Source organism: Triturus cristatus, chromosome 3_1 (genome assembly GCF_964204655.1).
Source record: "Triturus cristatus chromosome 3_1, aTriCri1.1, whole genome shotgun sequence".
In the NCBI taxonomy this organism is placed as follows: Eukaryota; Metazoa; Chordata; class Amphibia; order Caudata; family Salamandridae; genus Triturus; species Triturus cristatus.
In genome coordinates this window covers 1,080,360,619-1,080,381,514 of record NC_140583.1, presented here as the reverse complement: position 1 = coordinate 1,080,381,514, position 20,896 = coordinate 1,080,360,619, and positions in this window count along the sequence as shown.

The following is a 20,896-nucleotide window of genomic DNA, read 5'->3' as shown; positions in this document are numbered from 1 at the left end:
TATGGCACATTTAGCATAGTATGTGTCTCTCATTGCCTGTCTTGCAGAGTCTAACACGTTTTGTTAGCCCTGGATGAATTCATCAGAAACCTGGCATGGCTCTGTTATACCTTTTGCTCTATAATCTGCTTTTTGTTTTTGGGCCTTGTGGCTATGCTAATATTTGCACAAACTTGAGGTGACTTCCACAGTCACATTTGCAGTTTATAGTACACATTCATCAAATTAACTAATTGTTTAAATCATCACATCTTACCTGGCACAACACCAGGGTCATCGGGAAGCCCATGCAGCAGCTGGGGGTGCATGGTGAAGAGGACATCCTTCTCAAGTGGTGAGATGGAGATGTGGTCCTATTTGCCCACCCGGGAGAGCTATGACCACCTCTGTCCTGGTGAACTTCTCCTTCACGTGCCTCTTCTCAACCTACAACTTCTTTTTGATGTCTGTGCTGGTCTGTAAACCCTCTCGCAATGTGCTGACTGCAGCAGACAACTGCTGTCATAGGGCTGCCTTCTGTGTTTCACTGCTGAGGTCTGGAGGAACACTATGCAGTTTTTTCTAGTTCCTCAATACATAACTAACAATCAACTGAGTCTCCTTCTCAGTAAACTTCTTCTTCCTCCAAACATTTAACATACTGATGGCAAGGCAAGGCGCAGAGCAGGCAGGTAAAGCATTTGTGTGGAAAAAACGGAGCCTTGGATGTGTGCTGCTTTTATGTGGTTTGTAGTGCATGGTTTGCAAGTTGCATTAATTGTCTGCGGGTGTATGGAATTACACTTACTCTGCCCCGAGAGTGGACATTCTACTCTGAGTGCACAGATTTCACCCCAAGTGCAAAACCCCCGCCCGAGTGCAGAACCACAGCAGTCATAAAGATACTACTTGGAAGTACCTTTTTAAATTCTGAATAGTAGTATAAAGTTAGACTTTTTGCTTAACTTAGAGCCTCATTGACAAGTTTTTGATGCAGAGCAGCTCAGTAAGTCACTTTGCTGCGCAGCCCTGCATCAAAAGGAAAAGGCAGGAATACATCGTATATATGATATACCGCACATTCCTGTCCTTTCCCACTGTGCTGCTGCTGTTTTGGCAGCCTTGCCCCACCGCAGGTACCCTTGCACCATGGAATGATTGTTTTTGTGGAGGAAGGGACACCTTCCTCTACAAAAACAATCAATGGAGGTGTGTTCCATTGCAGCACATATAGAAAGAAGAAACAATTGGGAGAAAGAAAGTTATTTCTCCTTGTTATACCTTCCCCGGGAGGTGTAGGTTTTTGACCCCTTCCCAGGTTTATAAGTCCTTCTAAATCCGGAAATGCATCAAAATCCATGGGCATTGCATGGGAAAACCCACCGCTATGCCCATGGTACACCTCTTTTATGCAGAGTTATGCACGCAGCGACTTGCGCTGCTTTGTCTTATCTAATATCTAAGAGGCCATGAAAAGCCACGCAATGAAAGTGATGGACGTTGGCGCAATAGGCTTGTGAATAAGCCCTTTCGAATTTAGGTCTAACTTTACCTTTGTGAATCAGGCCCTTAGATGACAGGTGTAAAGTTTGACTTCAAGTGAAAAGTTAAACTTCAGGGGTAAAGTTAGACTCCAGGTGGGAATTCACCTTGGTGAATCGGGACCAATGTCGTTCACAGATCTAGCGGCCAGTTCAAACATTTTATGCAACTTTGCTGTGTACAAAATAACGTGTGGCGTAAACAGATTTTGCAGTATCGTTGCTTCTTTTGTAAGGACTGGAGAAAACAGAGCTTTCCATAAACTATGCTTGGATATGCACATTTAAATGTGTTATTAATGCATTTGTTCTCTTCCTTAAAACAACACAAATTCAGTTTGGTCCAGTGATTTACATTGGTTCAAAAATATTTATGCAGCATGGAATGGAACAAATTTCCTTTAATACTTTGTGTGCAGCAAAATAACAATTGCACTTGGTTTCACCAGAGGACTTCCTATAATTTGTCGCCTGGATCTAATGTGGTATCTATGACGCTCCCGAAGGAGCCCAGCTTCTCTATTGTCATGTTTCTCTGTTTGACTTTTCTGGCCTTGAATGCAGTGAAGTCTCGTTCCACATACGATAGCCTGTGAGGGAGACAGGAGCAGGAGGCAGTGGCATTCCGGGACATGACGGACATAAGTGCCTGGCTGGCTTTGTCCGTGAGCTTAAAGTGTCCTTACTATGAGCACTATTGTCAACCAAAAAGGACTTCACACAGGATGCCTTGGTGTCCAAAATCCCCTACCGCTCTGTTGAACTACAGACCCCAGGACCAATTAGAGCCCCCCTCGCTTTCTCCTTCTTGTAAATTCCACCTGAGACCTCATTTTGAGACTCCCGACGTTCTCCATATCCACTGTGTAATCTGCGGCCAACAGGTATCTCGCTAAACCTAAAATTGAAAATGTCAGTCTTCCTTTCTGTAAGGCCGAGGGAAGAGCAGGCAGGGGCACCCGAGTATCTAAGTAATTTACTCCCTTTCTAATTAAAATCAGTCACTCAGCTGTCCCTGCTGAGAGGTCCAGTTATTAATGGAATTGGTGCTGGAAACTTGTCACCGCCTGCACTGGTGTCTTGCTGATAGGGTGCAGGTCATGGGCAGTGACCATGCATTGCAGGACTGGGAAAAGTAATCTACCAGCAGCCTCTGAAACTGGGAAATCAATTCCACGGCCCCAGGCAAAGCAAGTCTTTTAGCAGGTAGGATAGCTGTTTTAGCTTTTGTGAGAATTTGTAATCTTTATAAATCCCAAGCGGGTTAACAGGGATAAATGAACCGACGTAGGGATGAGATAGGCAGTAGTCTTGCCAAATGTTAGGGGCATGCTTGCTATTTATCATTACTTATATTTGATCATTATATTCAACTATCACAAATACCTAACCCGTTTAGTGATCTTCTTCACAAGTAAGCGAAACTAAATAGGTTGTATTGGTGCTGAAGTGTTTTTATTTGATCTACAACTGATAACATCCCCCTGTTTTAGAATTAGCAATAGAAAGATTATTTCAGAGATTGGGTTTTTGATGTATAAAATATTTGAATTCTGCTCTTGGTTTTGTTCTGTGGCGGCTCTTTCGCTAAGGCGGAGGAGCATCGCCTTACTGCTTTTTAGCAGTGAAATAAAGGAAAAATAAAATAATAATAACCTGTGTTATTATCATTTTAATTAGTGTTGTTATCATTTTATTTAGTCCTGCTCCGGCAGCTTTGCAGGGTGGGGTGGGGCTGCTCTAACTGCAGGAGCAGGGGGAAAGGTGAGCACACTGTGTAAGTGTGCATTAATGTTTGGCCGGCCGTCTCGGGCCGTCCAAATATTCATGCACATTTTGCATGTTCTCTACTGAGGCTGCATTACAGCCTGGGTGAAGAACATGCTCAGGCTCCCAGTCAGTGTATGTGTGCCAAACCAAGGTGCTCAGACCAATCACAACGTTGCAGCATTGTAGCATTGTGATTGGCTAAAGGGAGCCTGGGTGTGCTTTCTGTTCCGGCCAGAGTGAGGTACTATGGAGGGGAGATGCGGCAATGAAGCGGTGAGAAGGTCCATTTTTTCTTTGTCTTTTTTTTTTACATCCCCTTCCCACCTCACCACCCCGATGCAAGCCGGCCGCCATTGCATTTTCCCTTCTGTCTGTACGTGGTGGCATGTAGTGAGGTGTGTGCATACAGTCAATAAGAAGTCACCATTTATTTGTTTTCTGCTTGGAGATCTTTTATTGTGACAAAAATGCTAACTATTGCATTCATGACGCTCCTCAGCGATTATGCGATTATTTAGTGAATCGCAAAATTGCCAAATGCTAGAGAGTTTCCATAGCAGGGAGGCAAGGGGAGTTTTAAAGAACTCCTCTATGTTTTTTAACTTGAGGATAGATGGCAGATCTATGGTCCTGGGGTAATGCACGAGGTAAAACAAAGCAAATAAGAGTAAAGAATGTCTCCAAGAAGGGCAATTTTCACAGAGTTTGGAACCAGGGCGGAACATAGAAAGGCAGAGGAGCCCTGGAAGCAGAAGCGTGTTATTGACATGGAACCTCTGAGGTGTATGAAACACATACATTTGTTGCACATTAAAATATTTGCTACATGGAATTGCCTTGTGGGGATTAATGGTGCTTAACCCCCATTGTTTAGATTCTGCCAGATTTTTCTAATTTGTAAACAGACTGCTTTTAAAGAGACGTGCCATTACAAACTGGATCATCCATTAACTGTTTGACTCCGACATCAAGTAAGTGTCACGCTCTGTTTAACTGTATTCATTACATTAAGGTTGGCCTTTCCACACATTGCTGATGTGCTTTCCATTGTTTTCAGCACGTTTCCCAAATTAATGATACCATTGAGACAACTCTTTACTTTGACTGAGGAGCCTATGGGCCCATCTTTCTGATTCCTTCCACTGACACAATTTAATGTCATTTTTACCAAACATATCATACAGTTCATGTCACCCTTAGTAATTTCGCGATTCTTGTTTTAACTTCACCTTAGGTGGCTCCTCCCGTCCTGATGAAGACCCCTACATAAGGAGCAAATGTTTCCTCCATAAATTTTGGGGTCGAAACATCGACTGTTTCCAATTGCGTAACTGTACTATTGATATGTCCCACAGTTAGAGAACAGTGATTTAGTAACTGTATCTCTACAAACTGTGTACTGTGACTTAACTTTGGTTACTGAGATGGCCAGACAGGTCTTTTTATATATAGTTTGTAAATATTGTATATTTTTCCTATCTTTCCCTCTGATTCTTTCGCATGAGCACTATTCCCAGCACACTCTTATCACTTTCCCTTGGAGCACCTTGTATGCTAAAGTGCATTGATTACTTGCAATGTTGATAAAATACTCCTTTGAATTTGAAATCTAAGTGATCAATGTGGTTTTTCTGGGTGACATGACTAGATTGAAAAAGGTTTTTCCACTGTGACCACCAATATCTGCACTCATTACAATGGAGGCTGTCAGTTTTGAAACTGGCTGGACATTCTGGCTGGCTTTCAACATGCATAAGGAGCCCGTCTGTCAGTCGGAAACAGCACATAATCCCTATGGACGGTGTTTTACTCCATCCGGATAACGATGCTCGGTTTCCGACAGACTTTCCATGCCGGGCTTTCTGACATGGAAAGCCTGTTGGAAAGTGAGTTTGGGGGCCCCTAAAAGGGCCAATTTGTCCTGTGGCCTCCGGTTAGGGGACGAGGGGGCACCTATAGTGCCACCCTGTTGATCCATGCTCCGTGTGGCAGACACATTGAGGTGCCTGCCATGTGGTGCAGGGAGGAACACAAACTTCCTTTTCTGTATGGGAGCATGTGCTGCGGCCAGTTTCCGACTGCATCACAGTCTCCCATACATTAAAGGGAGCTTGCGACCGCACCATGTGTGGCCACATCATAATTCAGTGGTAGGGACCTCCGACAGTAGGTTGGTCATACCTGTATCCGTGAATTTTTGGCAATTTTACGGGAAGCATATAGTCAATGCCCAAGCATTCTGACAGACCCAATTTATGAAGGGTTTTGCCACACTTGAACCAGCCAGGCGCCATACATGTGGGAAGGTTGTGGGACAGGCCACCAATTAACAGAAAACAAGACAACTAAGGACATATTGAAGGATTGGAGGGCGTTTGCTCCATTATATTGCTTAATGAAAGAAGCCACTAATTAAGGAATCTATACAATAAGAAAATATAGAGTTAGTCGTCCGACAAAAAGAGACGCTCAGAGGCTATTCCCAGGGTGAAACGATAGTGGAAGGGAGGTATCACCCCACATCTGTTCCTTTGAAAACTTGCAGTTTACAAATACCCGCAAACATTTTTTAATTAATGGTATAAGTTTACAAAAGAAGGTTTGGCGGAATTTTTATCTGTTTCTGGCAACGTATATGTTTTATGAGAGTCACAATACTGGTCTTGAAAAAGATGGTTTAACTTGAAAGTTTTCCATCAAAATGCGTCGACGCCCTTCACACAATCCGTGGCAAAATTGGTACCACAGATAACTATTAGGGCTAATATTATCGAATTCCAGTTTTTAATGTGCGGAACACGCATGTGTATCTGTTTATGACAAATTGTACAGTCTGTGATGTGTACTCTCCTGTGTGTTATTTTTAGGCCTGGGCCAAAATTCCGCTCCGTTCGCGGAAATTGCGATAATTTGGCATTTTTGCGTTCCGCGGAAAGCGCGAAAATGTCAAAATTTCCGCATTCCGCAGCTTAGTGATAATTTGTTTCTTGCTCGCGCTGTAAAATACTACATTCTCGCGTGCGCGCGATCGCCTTACCTGAATCCCCCCGTTCACCGACAAGTTTTCCCGATCCAGTCGCGTTCTCCACGAGATGTTGGATTGTTGGTAGCCATTTGCGCTGTCTCGCGACAGTTCGCGCCCGCAGTAACGTCATGCGTCACTCGATCACGTCTTTCTTCTCGCGATCATGCACCGCAAGACAAGTGAAAACAAGATGGCCGCGCCCGCGAGCAACCGCATGGGTAAGTTGGCGAGCCGCGACCACGCAGAAAATACCGCGAACGGGCGGGAAAAAAACTTCTGCATCTTCGCGATATTTCCGCGTGTTTGCAGAGATTTTTAACATTTTCGTGATAATTTGCGAAAGTGAAATTCGCAAATTCCACCCACTCCTAGTTATTTTGATGTTTGTCCATGTATACGAATTGTCCAGAGGTATTTTGTCTGTGTTGCCTTAGGATTGATTATGAAATATTGTGTGTGATCCTTTCCATGCAACGGAAAAATATTCTTGTATGAATTTTTTTTTATAGCTTATTGTCTAGTTTTTAAATGAACTTTTCACAGAGTGTAAAAATATTTTTATGTACTTGTTTTTAACTAGAAGAATACATTGATTTATTTTTGACAAATTACTTTCTGTGTAGTTTTGACCTTGGGTTTATCACTGAATCCCCCGTGTATGTATGGTTTGTGAGGAATTCAAGATGACTGTGTGATTTCCAAGTGGCTGGAACTATTAAAATCAACCCAAATGAAGTCTCTTTCTGTTAATTGATCATTTAAACCCTATTCCTTTGGGGTAAAGGGGTCCCTCTCTGTTTTTTCTATAATCCGCAACGATGTCGGGCAGACGCATGTCTGCCCCACATTGTAAAAAGGCCCATAATAACTAAATTGTTAGATGTATGTGTGTAATAACTAATAATATTAATTACAGATATTTATATAATAAAGACAGTAAAGCATTTTTCAAAATTTAATTATGTTTCCAAAGTTTTTTAAATATGTTTACATTTTTAAGCTTGCATAGTTCATATTAAAAATAAATATTTATAAATAGATAAATAAAAACTTTTTTAATGAATTTTCATTATTATTTATTTAATTACATTGAAAACGTCAAACATATTTCAATTATATTGAATGTTGTACATCAATTTTTTACCATTGTTTCAAGCTTTTTCAACTTTTCCTACATTTCTTTATGTACACGGTTTGAACATTATTTTAAAATACGCTTTTTTAATTTATATTAAATAATGGTATATATTTTATACTATTATTTACTTTATACTTTACAATTTAAAAAAAATGTATAACGATATATGACATATTTTACATATATAATGTTTGTTTTAATGAAATACATTTTTTCAGAATTTTTCCATTTGTTCCAAATTATTTCTCTGGGGAGAAAGTATTTTTTAGTTTCATTCAGCAGGCTTTTTTAACCACTACCTTCTATTTTGCATTTTATTTGTGTCATTTTAAGTCTACTTTCTGGGATGGGGTCAGAGGTAAGGTTTTGCTGTTTGTTAGAACAGGTAAGTCCTTTGTAAAGCTGTTTTTAAGGTTTTTAAGAGTAGGGGAGATGTAGGTGGATGTCTAGAAGTTACTTCTAGTATTGTTTGTGATTTTTTTGTACAATTCTTTGTATTAATAGTATCGTTTTTTTCCTAGTGTGTAATTTGGGGTTTTTGTGCACTGTTTTATGAATTTTTCATTATGTTATATTATAGGATGTTATTTCTCCAAGCCTCTGTAAAAGCACCCTGTCATCCACACTGCATTCCAAAGGCAAACAGAAGAATGGCATAATGAAATCCTTTTGCCCACGAGGTGCTTTATTTGAATTCACAAGCAACCACACATCATGGAGCCATAAACAAGCAAAGTGGAAAAGTGCATCCAAAACTGACCTACGCGTTTCGGCCAGTTCCTTCTACTGGGTCATGAAGTGAGACATAGAGTGTCAATTTAAAGGGAGATCACTACCCTTTCCCCACCACCAACTAAAAACATACGTTCATTTAAAAGGAGACAAAACCACATTTTTTCTCTTCATTTTGATTATGAATATAAACAACATATATAATTGCAACATGGTAAATAAACATGTAAGTAATTCTCAACTCATCCTTGTAAAGTACACCAAGTTTCAGGAACATCTTGACATGAATGCAAAATTTGGAATTTCACAAATTTCTCATGATATGTGGATCATGCAACAATATAAAAACTGTGCACATATAGACTCCCACAAGTCTTAGCACTCAATTTAATTCCAACATTTGGTTTTGACATATAGCTATATTGTCATACAAGTTGAACAACAGCTAACGGAGATTGGAGGGAATTGACTAATGCTAAATCGTGTCATAGTAAGGAGCCATACATGTTACACCACATTGGCAAATCCATAATTGAGCTACAAAGTATGCCTTCAAGGTACTTTATAAGTTACTTAAAAAACAGGTACATTTGCAAACTATTGACTAAAGTGCATTGTGCATATTTCTGTAAAGTACATAAACCCCCCAAAGAATGATTAATCTCTTTCATTTTCTTCGAGGGTGCATATATGCGATTAAAGTGCCAGGTGCAATTATTAACCTATAATGGAAAAGGTTGCTCATGCTCATGTAAATATAATAAATAAAGTGCATTAGATGATTTACTGTTACAGTACAAATATCAACACCTGGTTGATACTACTCCCTGCTCCTCTCCAACATTGCCCATATGTTATTAATGTACCAAGTGCAGTTGTTATCCTATTTTGGAAAAAGTGGCTCATGCATATATTGGAACACAGATATAAAATATGATTCAAATTGGAACATACCATGAGTTTAAAACCAGGTAAACAATCAGGTAAACAATCAGGTAAGAAAATCACATTAATAGAAAAAAGTGGTCACATTGATAGAAAACAGTTGTTAGAAAAAAGTGTTCAGAGTCCAAATGCTACTATCGATTGATGATCATATCTTGGTATCAAAATATCACGGACATGGATTAGATATATTGTTGTTGTTGAATAACTTTATTCGATATAAAATATCATAAAAGTATGTACATAGACAATCCATCATCCTAAGAATCCTTCATGATACAGCATATGGTATTAAAAAAGATGATAAAAAGGTAAAATATATACAGATAAAAAGCCATTAAAAAAAGCACATCATGTTGTAATAAAAACAAATGCTCATAGATCTCCAGTGGCCGAACTCTTTTGAGGTCTTAGCAGTTTAGTTCGTATCAGCCAGGCACACCGCAGAAATTTGGCTACCCCGCAGACCACCACCTGGGAAGAGGCATCGGTTAAAAGAAAACAAAGCGCCACCCTATAGTTCACGAAGCCCAAATTTCTACAGCTGGGGCTGAGCCACTTCCTCCTTGCCGCCCTGTAGACAGGGCAAGCAAAGAGGAAGTGGGGAACAGTAATCTATCCACTAATCCAATTGTACAAGAGGCACAAAAAGGGAAACACAAACAAGAGACACTAGAGAAAGATATAAAGTTTGGCATCTGCATTGAGGCCCCATGGATATCCATCTTGATTCTGCATGCCTCAGGGCTAGTTCTCGGTCTCCTCCTCTGATATTAACCAGGATATGCTCAATACCAGAGTAAAATAAATGGTTATGTAAGATACCATTGTGCCCTTTCCAAATATGCTTGGCCATCTCATATGCGAAATCCTTGTTGGTCACAGCCCGCAGATGCTGAAGAATGCGTAGTTTCAATTTGTTCACAGTATTACCAACTTATTGTCTACCGCATCTGCATTCTAGGAGATACACTACATGAGTGGTTTCAAAGGTGATCCTCTCCTTAATGGGTTTCTTAACCACTTGTAAAGTCGTTATATCCACTCGGTTGCGGGCGTTATTACATGCTTTGCATTTGGGGCATTTGATAAAGCCCTTATGTGTTAGACAAGTGTTCTTTTCTGTATTCCTATTAGTAAAGTAACTCTGGGTGAGCAAGTTGCCCAAAGAGGGTACCTTCCTGTATGTAATATTTGCATGTCTGGAATAAAATGTTTGAGTTCTTGATCTTTCTTTAAGATATTCCAATGCTTGATTATTACTTGTTTGACTCTGATGTTAGAACTATTGAGGTCTGTGATAAATCTAGTTATTTCTACAGTTGGTTCAGTTGCTATCACCGTTCTTTTAGGCAACAGTAGATTGTCTCTCTTTTGTTTGGTGGCTCTTGTGGCTGCAATTTCCAAGACAGTGACCGGATATCCTCTTCTCAAAAATACGTCATGCATCACGTCAACCTGTCTTTCGTATTCCTTCTCCTCTGAGCAAATCCTGCAAGCCCACAGGAACTCTCCATATGGAATGCTCCATTTCAGGGTTTTGGGGTGTGTACTATTTGCTGATAGAATACTATTGCATGCTGTGGTTTTCTGAAAAAGAGCGGTGCACATTCTCTCTTCCTCAATGTAGACCCGCATATCGAGATAGTTGATTGAATGTCTACTATATGTATGGGTAAATTGTAGATTGAGGGAGTTGTTGTTCAATGATGTTGGAAAATCTTTCGGATCCCTCTCCTATCCATCCCAAATGAGGAAGCGATCGTCGATATAACGCACCCATAGCATCACCTTCTCCAAATTGATGTTATTGTCTTCTGACCAAAGGCATTCTGCCTCCCAAAAGCCCATAGTTAAATTTGCCTATGTTGGACCGAATGAAGTGCCCATGGCAGTTCCTTGGTTCTGCCTATAAAATTTGACATCAAAGATGAAAATATTATTAGTAAGGCAAAAGGACATATGATGTTATGTAATGTGTTTTATGATTAAGTGTAATGTATATGCATTTTTGGGACTGTTATGTGCATTTGTGGGTGGGTTTTCTTGTTAACTTTACAGGTTTTTGTCAAGAACGTGTCCTATGTGCATTGGAAGCTCTGGCTTCCTTTTTTTAAATCACTTTTGCTTTAAATTAAACCAATATATTTAGTTTTAATTTCCTTTGTTTTCAGCTTTCCAGGAGCGTTTTTTCAACCACTTTTTTCAGTTTTTTATGTTTCCTACATACTTTGGATTGATTTGCGGGGTATCTATTGGATTCGTTTAGTTTTTAGTTTTTGGGAGGGGACTTTTTAGAAATATTTTTCAGTTTTTGAATATCTGGATGCAGAAGAAGATCTGCATCTACGCAGCAGTGAGTTATATTTACTTTAATATTTTTTGGGTGGGACATGTCATAATTTAGTGTTTGTGTTAATATTATGTGATTAATATTTGAAAATGTATTGTTTATGAGTTGTATTTATTTTATGTGATGGATTTAGTTTCTTCATTGAAGTTTTTGGTTGGTTTGGTTTATATTTTGAATGTACATTATTTCTTGATTATTTTCTCAGTCTTTTTTAATATTGGACTTTTATTTAATATTTAGACTGATGTAATAATATTTTATGATTATTATTTATGTTAATAGTGACTTGTTATCTTGTTTTAGATTTTATGGTAGGATTTTGGGACTTTTGATTGTTACTGCTTGTTTTTTTATATACTTTTGATTGTTACTTCTCAGTTTGTCTTCAAATTGTAGCATGTCATCGTTTTTGGTGTGTTTCCGAATCTTAAGTGCAATTTGGCAAACAAATTGCTCCATTCATAGTTGTTGGTAGTTTTCCTCTTTTTGTAATGTTTCTATAAATGTATAGAGCGTAGTTTGGGCTCTGTCTAGTGTGGATTGGAAGGCATTGTGCCATTCTTTCACTGTGCTGTTTGTTTTGGATTTCTGTGCCAAAGTGCTATCACAGAGATTCCACCATGGTATTTGGAATTTGGGTGGACATCTATGTCCAGACGATGCAGTCAGCCAGCCAAGTGTTGTTGAAATAATCAGGTAGGGGTCTTTGTTTTGTTGGTAGAAAGGGCTTTCTATTAACAAATTGTAGTAGTTAGCTACTTCTGTGAAAAGGACAAAGGCTAGTGTTATAATTGTTTTATTTCATAGGCAAATTTTTTGTTTGTAGTATATTCTACACTTAGGCCCTAATTCGGAGTTTGATGGTCCGACAGCGAGACCACCATTGTGGCGGTCCAGCCAGACGCATTTAGACCACCACATTATGAGTTAGCCAACAGGATTGCAGTGTTGTGGCATTACGGCTTAGCCCGGCTGGAGTTTGCGGAGTGCAACTACGTGGAGGTCCATGAAGTTGGGGGAAAACTCAGTGGAACTCCGCTCCGCCACCCACCTCCACCTCGCCTAAATTAAAATACTAGTGACAAAATAATTTAAAAAGAATAAAAGTCACTTACCTTATTGCAGCATCCCCGTGCTGCACGGCGAGGAGGAGGAGGGCAGCCCAGGGACACCGCAATACAGGTAAGTGACTTTTATTCTTTTTAAATTATGTTGTCAGTAGAATATTATCAGTTGGGGTGGTGGCAGGGGACAATTTAGTGTGGGAGGGCTGGCTAACTCTGCTTCGCTGCAGAGTAAGAGGTTTTTCCCTACTCTGTGTTCTCAGAGGAGTGAGGAGTAGGGAAATCTCCACAGACTCCACTGGCGGAGCGCAGTTCCCCGCCGCGCCTAGGTGCGGCTGCATTGCTATGGCGGTGTCATGCTTCAGCTCATAGAGAGCCTGCAGCACATGCCGATACCTTGGCACCACCTCCTCGGAAGTCCACCTGACTCATAATCAGCCCCTTAGTTTTAGTAAGTTATTTGCTATGGAGAATATTAGGATTCACTTCTCATTATTTAGATTGTAATATAAAAGGAAAGACTCTTCATTATGTGTTATTGTTAGCTGTTTAGTCATTTCTATGTCTTGATATCTTCTAGGGTCAGTAGGAGTGTCGCTGGTAGCTTTTTTAGTTCTTTCAATCAAACTTTTTAAGGTGCGTATAGATGGTAATTGCACTGTGATGTGCTTCAGGACTTTAGGCAATATATCCATTAGGAATTGGGATGAAGGTTCCAATGAGCTAATGCTTGCCTCTCTTATGTCCTCTTATTTTGCCCTTTCTTCTATTTCTGCCACATTTTGGGAGTAGTTGTGCTCTCTTACTGGAATTACGACATCATCTTTTTGTAGTGGCCCTCCCATAGCATGCATTACAAAACCTTTTGGTAAATGTTTTTCTGGCCGGTTATCACTTTTCAAAGTTGTAGTGTTAACTTTTAGGAATTACATTTAAAGAGAAAGAAGTTGGAAATGTTTTGTTAATTATTTGCTATTTTACTTTTTTAGTTTTATTTATAAGTTTGTTTTAATTTAAATATAAGCTTTACTCATTTGGTTAGGTAATTGTCGAGATGTGAACCATTTTTCTTTAATTTTCTAGTTAGAGAATTCAGCAGAGTTAATTGTGATGGCGGTTAGTCGAACCGATATCTGCCATCGCAGCAAGCAGGAGTCTGCCCGACAATAAGTTGGCGGCCCTATCCGCCCAATTAGGATGAGACTGCCATGGAGGTGGTCAGAAAGTGCTTTTTTCTACTGCAGCTTATGCTGCAGCACAGGAAAACGGCTGCAGCACAAGCTGCAATACAAAAAAGCACTTTGTGCACATCCCTGCACCGTGAGCCAGGCACCATGTGGTGCCGGGCACACGGTGCATGGATGTGTGGGAGGTACACCTGCATAAGGCCCCCACAGTCCATTTCCATCTGTCAGTCTGACCACCATGAAAAGGTAGTCATAAAGGGACATCCTAATCCCTAAGGTGGTGCCTGCGCATGCACCACCTCCATTGAAGGGACAGGATTCCGACCACTGCCCGACTGGATCATGGCCCCTATCAGAGGCGGCGGTCTTTCCCCCTACCTATGTGGTCCAAACGCCTACATCCAAATGCATCAGTCGAACCGTCGCCTTGTATGTTGGTGGAACCGCCACCGATTGCCTGTCAGTGGTGGCCTCACCGACATCGCAATCAGTCCCTTTGTTGGTTAAATTAGTGTAGCTAATATATTGTTAATCTAATTGTTAGTCTGATTTTATTGGGTAAGGTTGTTTATCACTTTATTTTAGTTGTTACTTTTAGTTTGAATCTGTTATGTCCTTCTATGGTAAACGTTAATTTAGGTTTTCTTTATATTTGTTGATATATATGTTGATAGATATAAATATATTTAGATGTATATATTTATCAATAATAAAGTTATGTATAAATGTTTTTAGTTAATGGTAATATTTACTTTGGTTATGTTATGAATTTAGCTATGTTTTTTTTTGGTAAATTGTAAATATTTTGGTGATATAATGTGTTTATTTTTAATTTTAACCTGTATGTAAAATATGTTATGTTTATTGTGAAAAATATTTTATGAAAAAAGTGTTTATTTAAGGATTTATTAACACCTTTAGTACAGGTGTGGGCCAATAACCGACACCTGCACTACCTCCAAAGTGCATCGGTCAGCCAGTGCCAGATACTGTTGAGGCATATAAAGGCCCCACTGGTTCAGAGCACCAGAGGCATTCCTCTATTATTTTTTAAACCCTAACTGCTTGGGAAGAGATTCCCAAATAGTCAGTCTTTTTATTTGTGTAATGACAACAAGCGTGCAGGGTGCGCTGACTTCTTTACACTACTGTGAAAGTAAAATGGCCTGATGGGGTACTTTCACTGTATCAGTGCTCGGGGGCATAGCTCATCCCCCAGAGCACTGAATGAGGTGGGAGAGGTATCGTTGGAAAGGACAGGAAGCCCACTAGATGCCGGGGCTTTTTTGTGTTTTGTTCTGTTTGAAAAATAGGGGTGGGACTACCCATCATGGGCATGGCCATGCCCCCACCCCAACAATAGAGAGAGTATTTCTGCCCCCTGGGGGTGGATGAGGGGAATTACCCCGATATGCCACTCTGATGGGGGCAGAAAGTCCACTAGACACCAGGGTCTATTGTTTAAATAAATATAGGGGTGGGGGATGGTCACTATGGGCAAGGTCATGTCCCTACCTCCCAAAAATAAGGCATCAAACTTTCTGCCCCACCTTCCCCGGAGGACAGATGGGTAGATTTCCCCAATTAGCTTCCCGGACGGCAGAAAGCCCACTAGACACCTGGAATTTGTTTTCTTAAATATAGGGGTGGGGGCTGCCCACCATTGGCATGGCCATGCCCCCACCACAACAAGAGAGATAGGGTTTCTGACCCCACGGGAGGGCAAATTTACCCCTTAGCTGCACTTCGGGGTGGCAGAATGCCTAATAAATAACTTTAGTCTTGCTTTAAAATAAATGTAGATATGGGATAAATTAGTGGTCTCCTGTGGTTTGACTATGTTCCCTTCCCCTAACACACCTATAGCTCGTAATCCCATATTCCCCTCTGCACTGCACTGCGCCATCAGTGCATGGTCTGATGGCGAATGTCACATCATACAAGATCTGTTTCAGGGTGGCAAACTCCTTACTTTTGATCAATAGAAAAAATCTTTTCATCTTACGGAGGGGGCTCAGATGCAATATTATCAGATTCTTCACTGACTACTTTCTCAGACCTATATCCAAGGTGCAACTAGAAAACTCACTGACTTTGAATCCTTAGTTCGTAGTTACGAGGGTTCGAAGGGCCTGATCTCTCACACTTACACTGTTTTGCAACACTAGCAACGACCCTCACCCCACACATATCAAACGCAATGGAACCTGGATTTGGGCGAAGAAATCTCCCCAGAGAGCTGGGACCAACTATGGCAAGATATCCCGAAAGTATATCATAGCTCTCCGCAATCAGAATAGCCATATAAATTCATGACACAATGGTACTTTATCCCAGCCAGTTTACAACAAATGCTGCCAAACTTTCCCCCAACGTGTTGGAGATGTCAGGGCGACAAAGGTGACTTCATTCATATCTGGGTGTCTTGCCCGAGCCTCACTGTGTTTTGGAAAGAGATTCTTAGGCACATTAAGGACACAGTGGGGTTCCCTATTCCTTCCCCTCCGATTGTTAGGCTATTAGGCATTAGACCCCCGACTTTGATTGCTATGACACATACAGATTGGCGTTTGATTTTATAAATGTTGGGAGCTGCCCGGCAGTCTAAAGCCCTATTTTGTAAGAAGCCTCAACCTCCCCCTGTAGCCACATGGTTTCTTATTTTAGCCCTTGAACTACTGACTGTCCGTATTAACCACACTGACACTAAGTTCACCCGCAATTGGCAGTCACTAATACATTACTTTTCCAGGATTGAACACTCTCAACTGGTCCCCCTCGACTACGCGTTTTGCAAGTATTGGGCAATCCTCTTGAACCTTACTTTAGGGTTCAACAGCCGGAATCCCCAGGGTCATCGACCTAGTGGAAGAGACTCTCTCTATTCCTCTCTGACAAGGCCATGCTTTCCCCCTAATACCTAGGCATTTTCAACACATCTCCCCTCCCCTCCTCTCCCCTTCCCCTTTGGGAGCTTGATTTTTCCTTGTACTATCTAAAGTTGCTGATATACTCCTGTTGTTATCCGGTCCAGCATAAGGTGAACGTTTAGAGGAAAGTGTGCATAGGATCATATAAACGCAGCCAGACACTTACTACTCAATCTATCTGATAAGGACAGATCACCAAATAACTCTTCTATTACTGGGTATTTCACTCTGGCTTTTCTTAACAAGTGAAGTGTACAAACACAGCTTTGGTAAGGATTGTATTACATTGCTCCTATTCTAAGTTCAGCTTTCCTCACATTTATAGTTTCGGATTTGCAATTAAAGGTACTGATTCTGTCTTACAAGTTGTTATTGATGTACTGTGCTATCTAAAATGGATCGTGGATTTAACCTTATATTCTTTGACAAGACTGTATATCTTCTACCTGGTTGATTTTCTTTGTCTGTCATATTTTCAATAAACAGATTTGAAACAAAAAATAAATATATAGGTGGGGACTGGTCACTATGGGCATGGCCATGCCCCACCCCACAAAAAACTATCATAGCAATCTTGCTGCCTCTTAGAGAGCAAATGGGTGATTACCCTCAATCTGCACTTCTGGGAGGAAGCTCTGGGAGGGAGCAGAAAGCCCACTAGACACCAGGGACATAGAATTTGCTTTTTTAAATATAGGGTTCCCATCATCTGCATGGCCATTCCCCCATGCCAACAACAAGCCAGACAGTCTTTCTGCCCCCCTCATACTGGATTTGGACAATTATCTTAATTTGTCCCCCCCCAAGGAAGCAAAAGCCAACTAGACACCAGGGACTACATTTATACAGTATGTTTTGTGGGAGGGGCCCCCCTAAGCATGGACCCATGCTCACTCCCAGTTCACAGCCCAATAGAATGTCTGCCCCCCAGGGAGTGGTAAAGGTATTCACCCTAGTCTGCTTCCTGGTGGGGCAGAAAGCCCACTAAACACCAGGCATTTCAAAAAGGAGCCAAAAGGAGGGTGCGGCCTACCTGACATTGAGCCTAACCCCCTCCAAGAAGGGGCAATAGTGTATTTCTGCCCCCTTGGGGACAGGTAAGAGGTTTGTCCTAACTGTGAAGATTGCCCCAAATATATCCCTGGAGGGGAGAAAATCCACCTGACATCAGGGATTTTGCCTTTGTGGCAAAATAAAGTGTTGCAGGTTTTGCCCTCTGCCATTGGCCACAAACCCACCCCCAAAAAAGATCAAACCAGTCTTTTTGCCCCCGCTGGGAAAGAGAGGAGGTTTGCTCCAATTTGCCCCTGGGGGCTAGAAAGCTGACTGCATGGCTGGAATGTATATTTTTTTAATAAAATAATGGGGTGGGTCTGGCCTATCCGAACTTCCACATAGCCCTCATCCCTAAAGCGACAACTGTTCTTCTGCTCCTCTGCAGACTAAGAAATTCTGTCCCAATGGCACAAGAGAAGACATTGGATTCCTTTGCGTTTTTGCATGACTAACTCCCAATATCGTTCCACTTGCAATGGTGAACGGCTGAACTTGTTGGACTTGGGTAGGCTGCCACTTGGGGAAACCTACCAGACACAGACAGGTCTGACAATTAGACACCCAAGGAAGTCCAGGGTGATGTGCTTCACGTGGATCCCACAGAATTTTCTTACCCACAATTCCCTGCAAACCACAAACTTTGACTAAAAACACATACTTTCCCCACATGTCTGTGAGGAAAACGTCTGAAATATGTGGGAAGCCACAAATATCCTACTACCCAGCATCCTCCCAAGTCTTCCGATAACAATGGTACATCACGTGTGTGGGTGGCCCAAGAGAACTTGACACAAAAGGCCCTAGAGCGCTTCTTGGAGAAATCAGTGATAGGGGTAGCTGCAGGCTTTGAGGCTGTGCTGAGGAACCACCCATGGAAACCTAGGAACCACAGACATTTTGGAAAACTAGGCCACCAGGGGATTCCAGGGTGATGTACGATGCATGGATCCCATGCGGTTTTTTACCCACAATGCCCTGCAAACCTCAGACTATGCCTTAAATCACACATTTTCCTTAAATTTCTGTGATGGAAACCTCCGGAATCTGTAGGAATCCACAAAAATCCTCTCACCCAGCATTAGTCCACCTGTGCCGATATAAATACTGCTGCCCGCAGCAGGAACGGATCAAAGCACGGTAAATGGGAGCCTTTTAAAGGGTCTCCCATTGACCTCTGTTTGATCTGTTCCTGTCATTCATTAAAGTACAGACACATGTGGGACTAATACTCTTCCTGCTAAGCCTCTCCATATCCTGTGAACCATGTCCAGATTTGCCACAATGTCTTTGCTAACTTGTCACGTGAACAGTGGATAAGTGGACCATACAACAAGGAAAATCCCTACCACTTTTCACTCTGGGATTGCTTTTTATATATATTTTGTATCAGAATATTTTCTTTCTCCTTTTCCATTTCAGCTCTTCTGCTGCTCTCAAAATGGTAAAATTCTTTATAAAAAACCACAGACAGTCGAAAATGGTTCTGTGAAATGAGCAACTCCATTCATCTTAACTCATACTCTGAAATGAGGTGAGAGTTGCAATAAATTTCATACAGCCACATAAATTGAGCTACTCATAGTTTGTTTTAAATTGAACATAATATTCAAAAGCTTTCATCCTCAGGCTGATTAAAATGCAAATTGGGAGCAGATTAATTAATCGGAAAGCAAAAAAAGAAGGTATATAGAGAAAAAAAGGCAAGTGTGATTTAATGACAGAGGATATGTGAAACCACTGGACGGAAAGGGAAAGAGGATTAATTTAAAAGATGCTATTGGGGGTGGGTGGTGGCATGCATGGGCCCCTAATAAAAAAAATTTTTTATTCCAGAGTCACATATCCAGTTCTAATATCACACAATGTGTTATTAACTGGCATAGAGGAGCTAAGTGAATACTGCAAGACATGAGTTTAGAGCCTTATAATTCTTTCTCAGTCTCTTATTTTAATTTCCCAAAGAAGGGTTCTTTTGGGTAGTAATAAAGTCTTGTTAGGACAGACCACCCCAACTACTGTTATCAAATCATACTACCCCGAGGAGAAACAAAAGCCCTCATCCTGCTCGACCTGCTAGTGGCCTTCAACACTGTCTCCCACAGCTCTCTCATCAGAAGACTCCACGAGATTGGCATTCAAGGATCCGTTCTCATCTAGGGTGTTGATTACGATGTCATCCGGAAAGGCTCAGAACAGCATTCGATTAATCTGAATCTGATTCAGAACCGGCCTTTCCTACTGACTCTGACACTTTTCCCAATGAACAATTATGCTGGCTAGAAAGCATTCGGACTATCTGACTCAGTTCTAAAAGTCATTGGGAGTAACCGAGTCAGTCAGAGCTGAATCGTAGCAGTCTATGGTCCGTGTTTGCAGCTGAGCGATTAGGATGTCAGATTTGGACCGCCTTTCTGAAACGGTTGTTCTGAGACGTATTGGCTGTTGGAATATGGCTTTGGGGGCCTGTAGCAGGACCCCCTTCACCATGGGCCTTCTGAATCAGGCCCGTGGGGGTACCCATGGTTCCCTCCTTCCCATGCATGCACAGTGTGGCAGGCATCATGGGGTGTCCGCCACAGGGTGCAAGGTTTTCCCCAACAACCCCTTTTGTCAGTGGGAGCCTGTGTTCTTATTCGGAACACAGGCTCCCATTGAAGCCAATAGGAATCCAACCAAACGATGTTGGGAAGCATCGCAATCAGTCGGTCGGATTCGCAGAACCCGATTCATTCAGAAACGATTCCGAAACCGATTCGGTTGGTAGAGTTTCCTAACGAGATTGTAATCAGCCCCAAAATCTGTTCCTTCCTCATGGGAAGAACCCAAAGGGTTAAGCTGCCACCCTTAATATAGAGGCTAAGAAATTGCTTTGCGGAGTCCCACAGGAATCATCCCTCAGCCCCACCCTTATCAACATATATATGACACCAGGTACACAATCCAATAGGGCTAAAAGGGCTTTAGGCCCCCTGTTGTGTCTCTCAGCCCAGGCTGCTGCAGCTTGAGCTGCTGTGGCTTTAGCAGTGTCTACAGTGTTATCTCAGCCACAGGTTTCACAGGTTATTAAATGATTATTTTACCTGTCTTTTGTGAACTAGTTAATGGGGCTTTATTTGTTTGTTTCACTCGTTCCAGTATCCCCTGGGTCCCCACTCCACCTATTCCTTACATTTGCA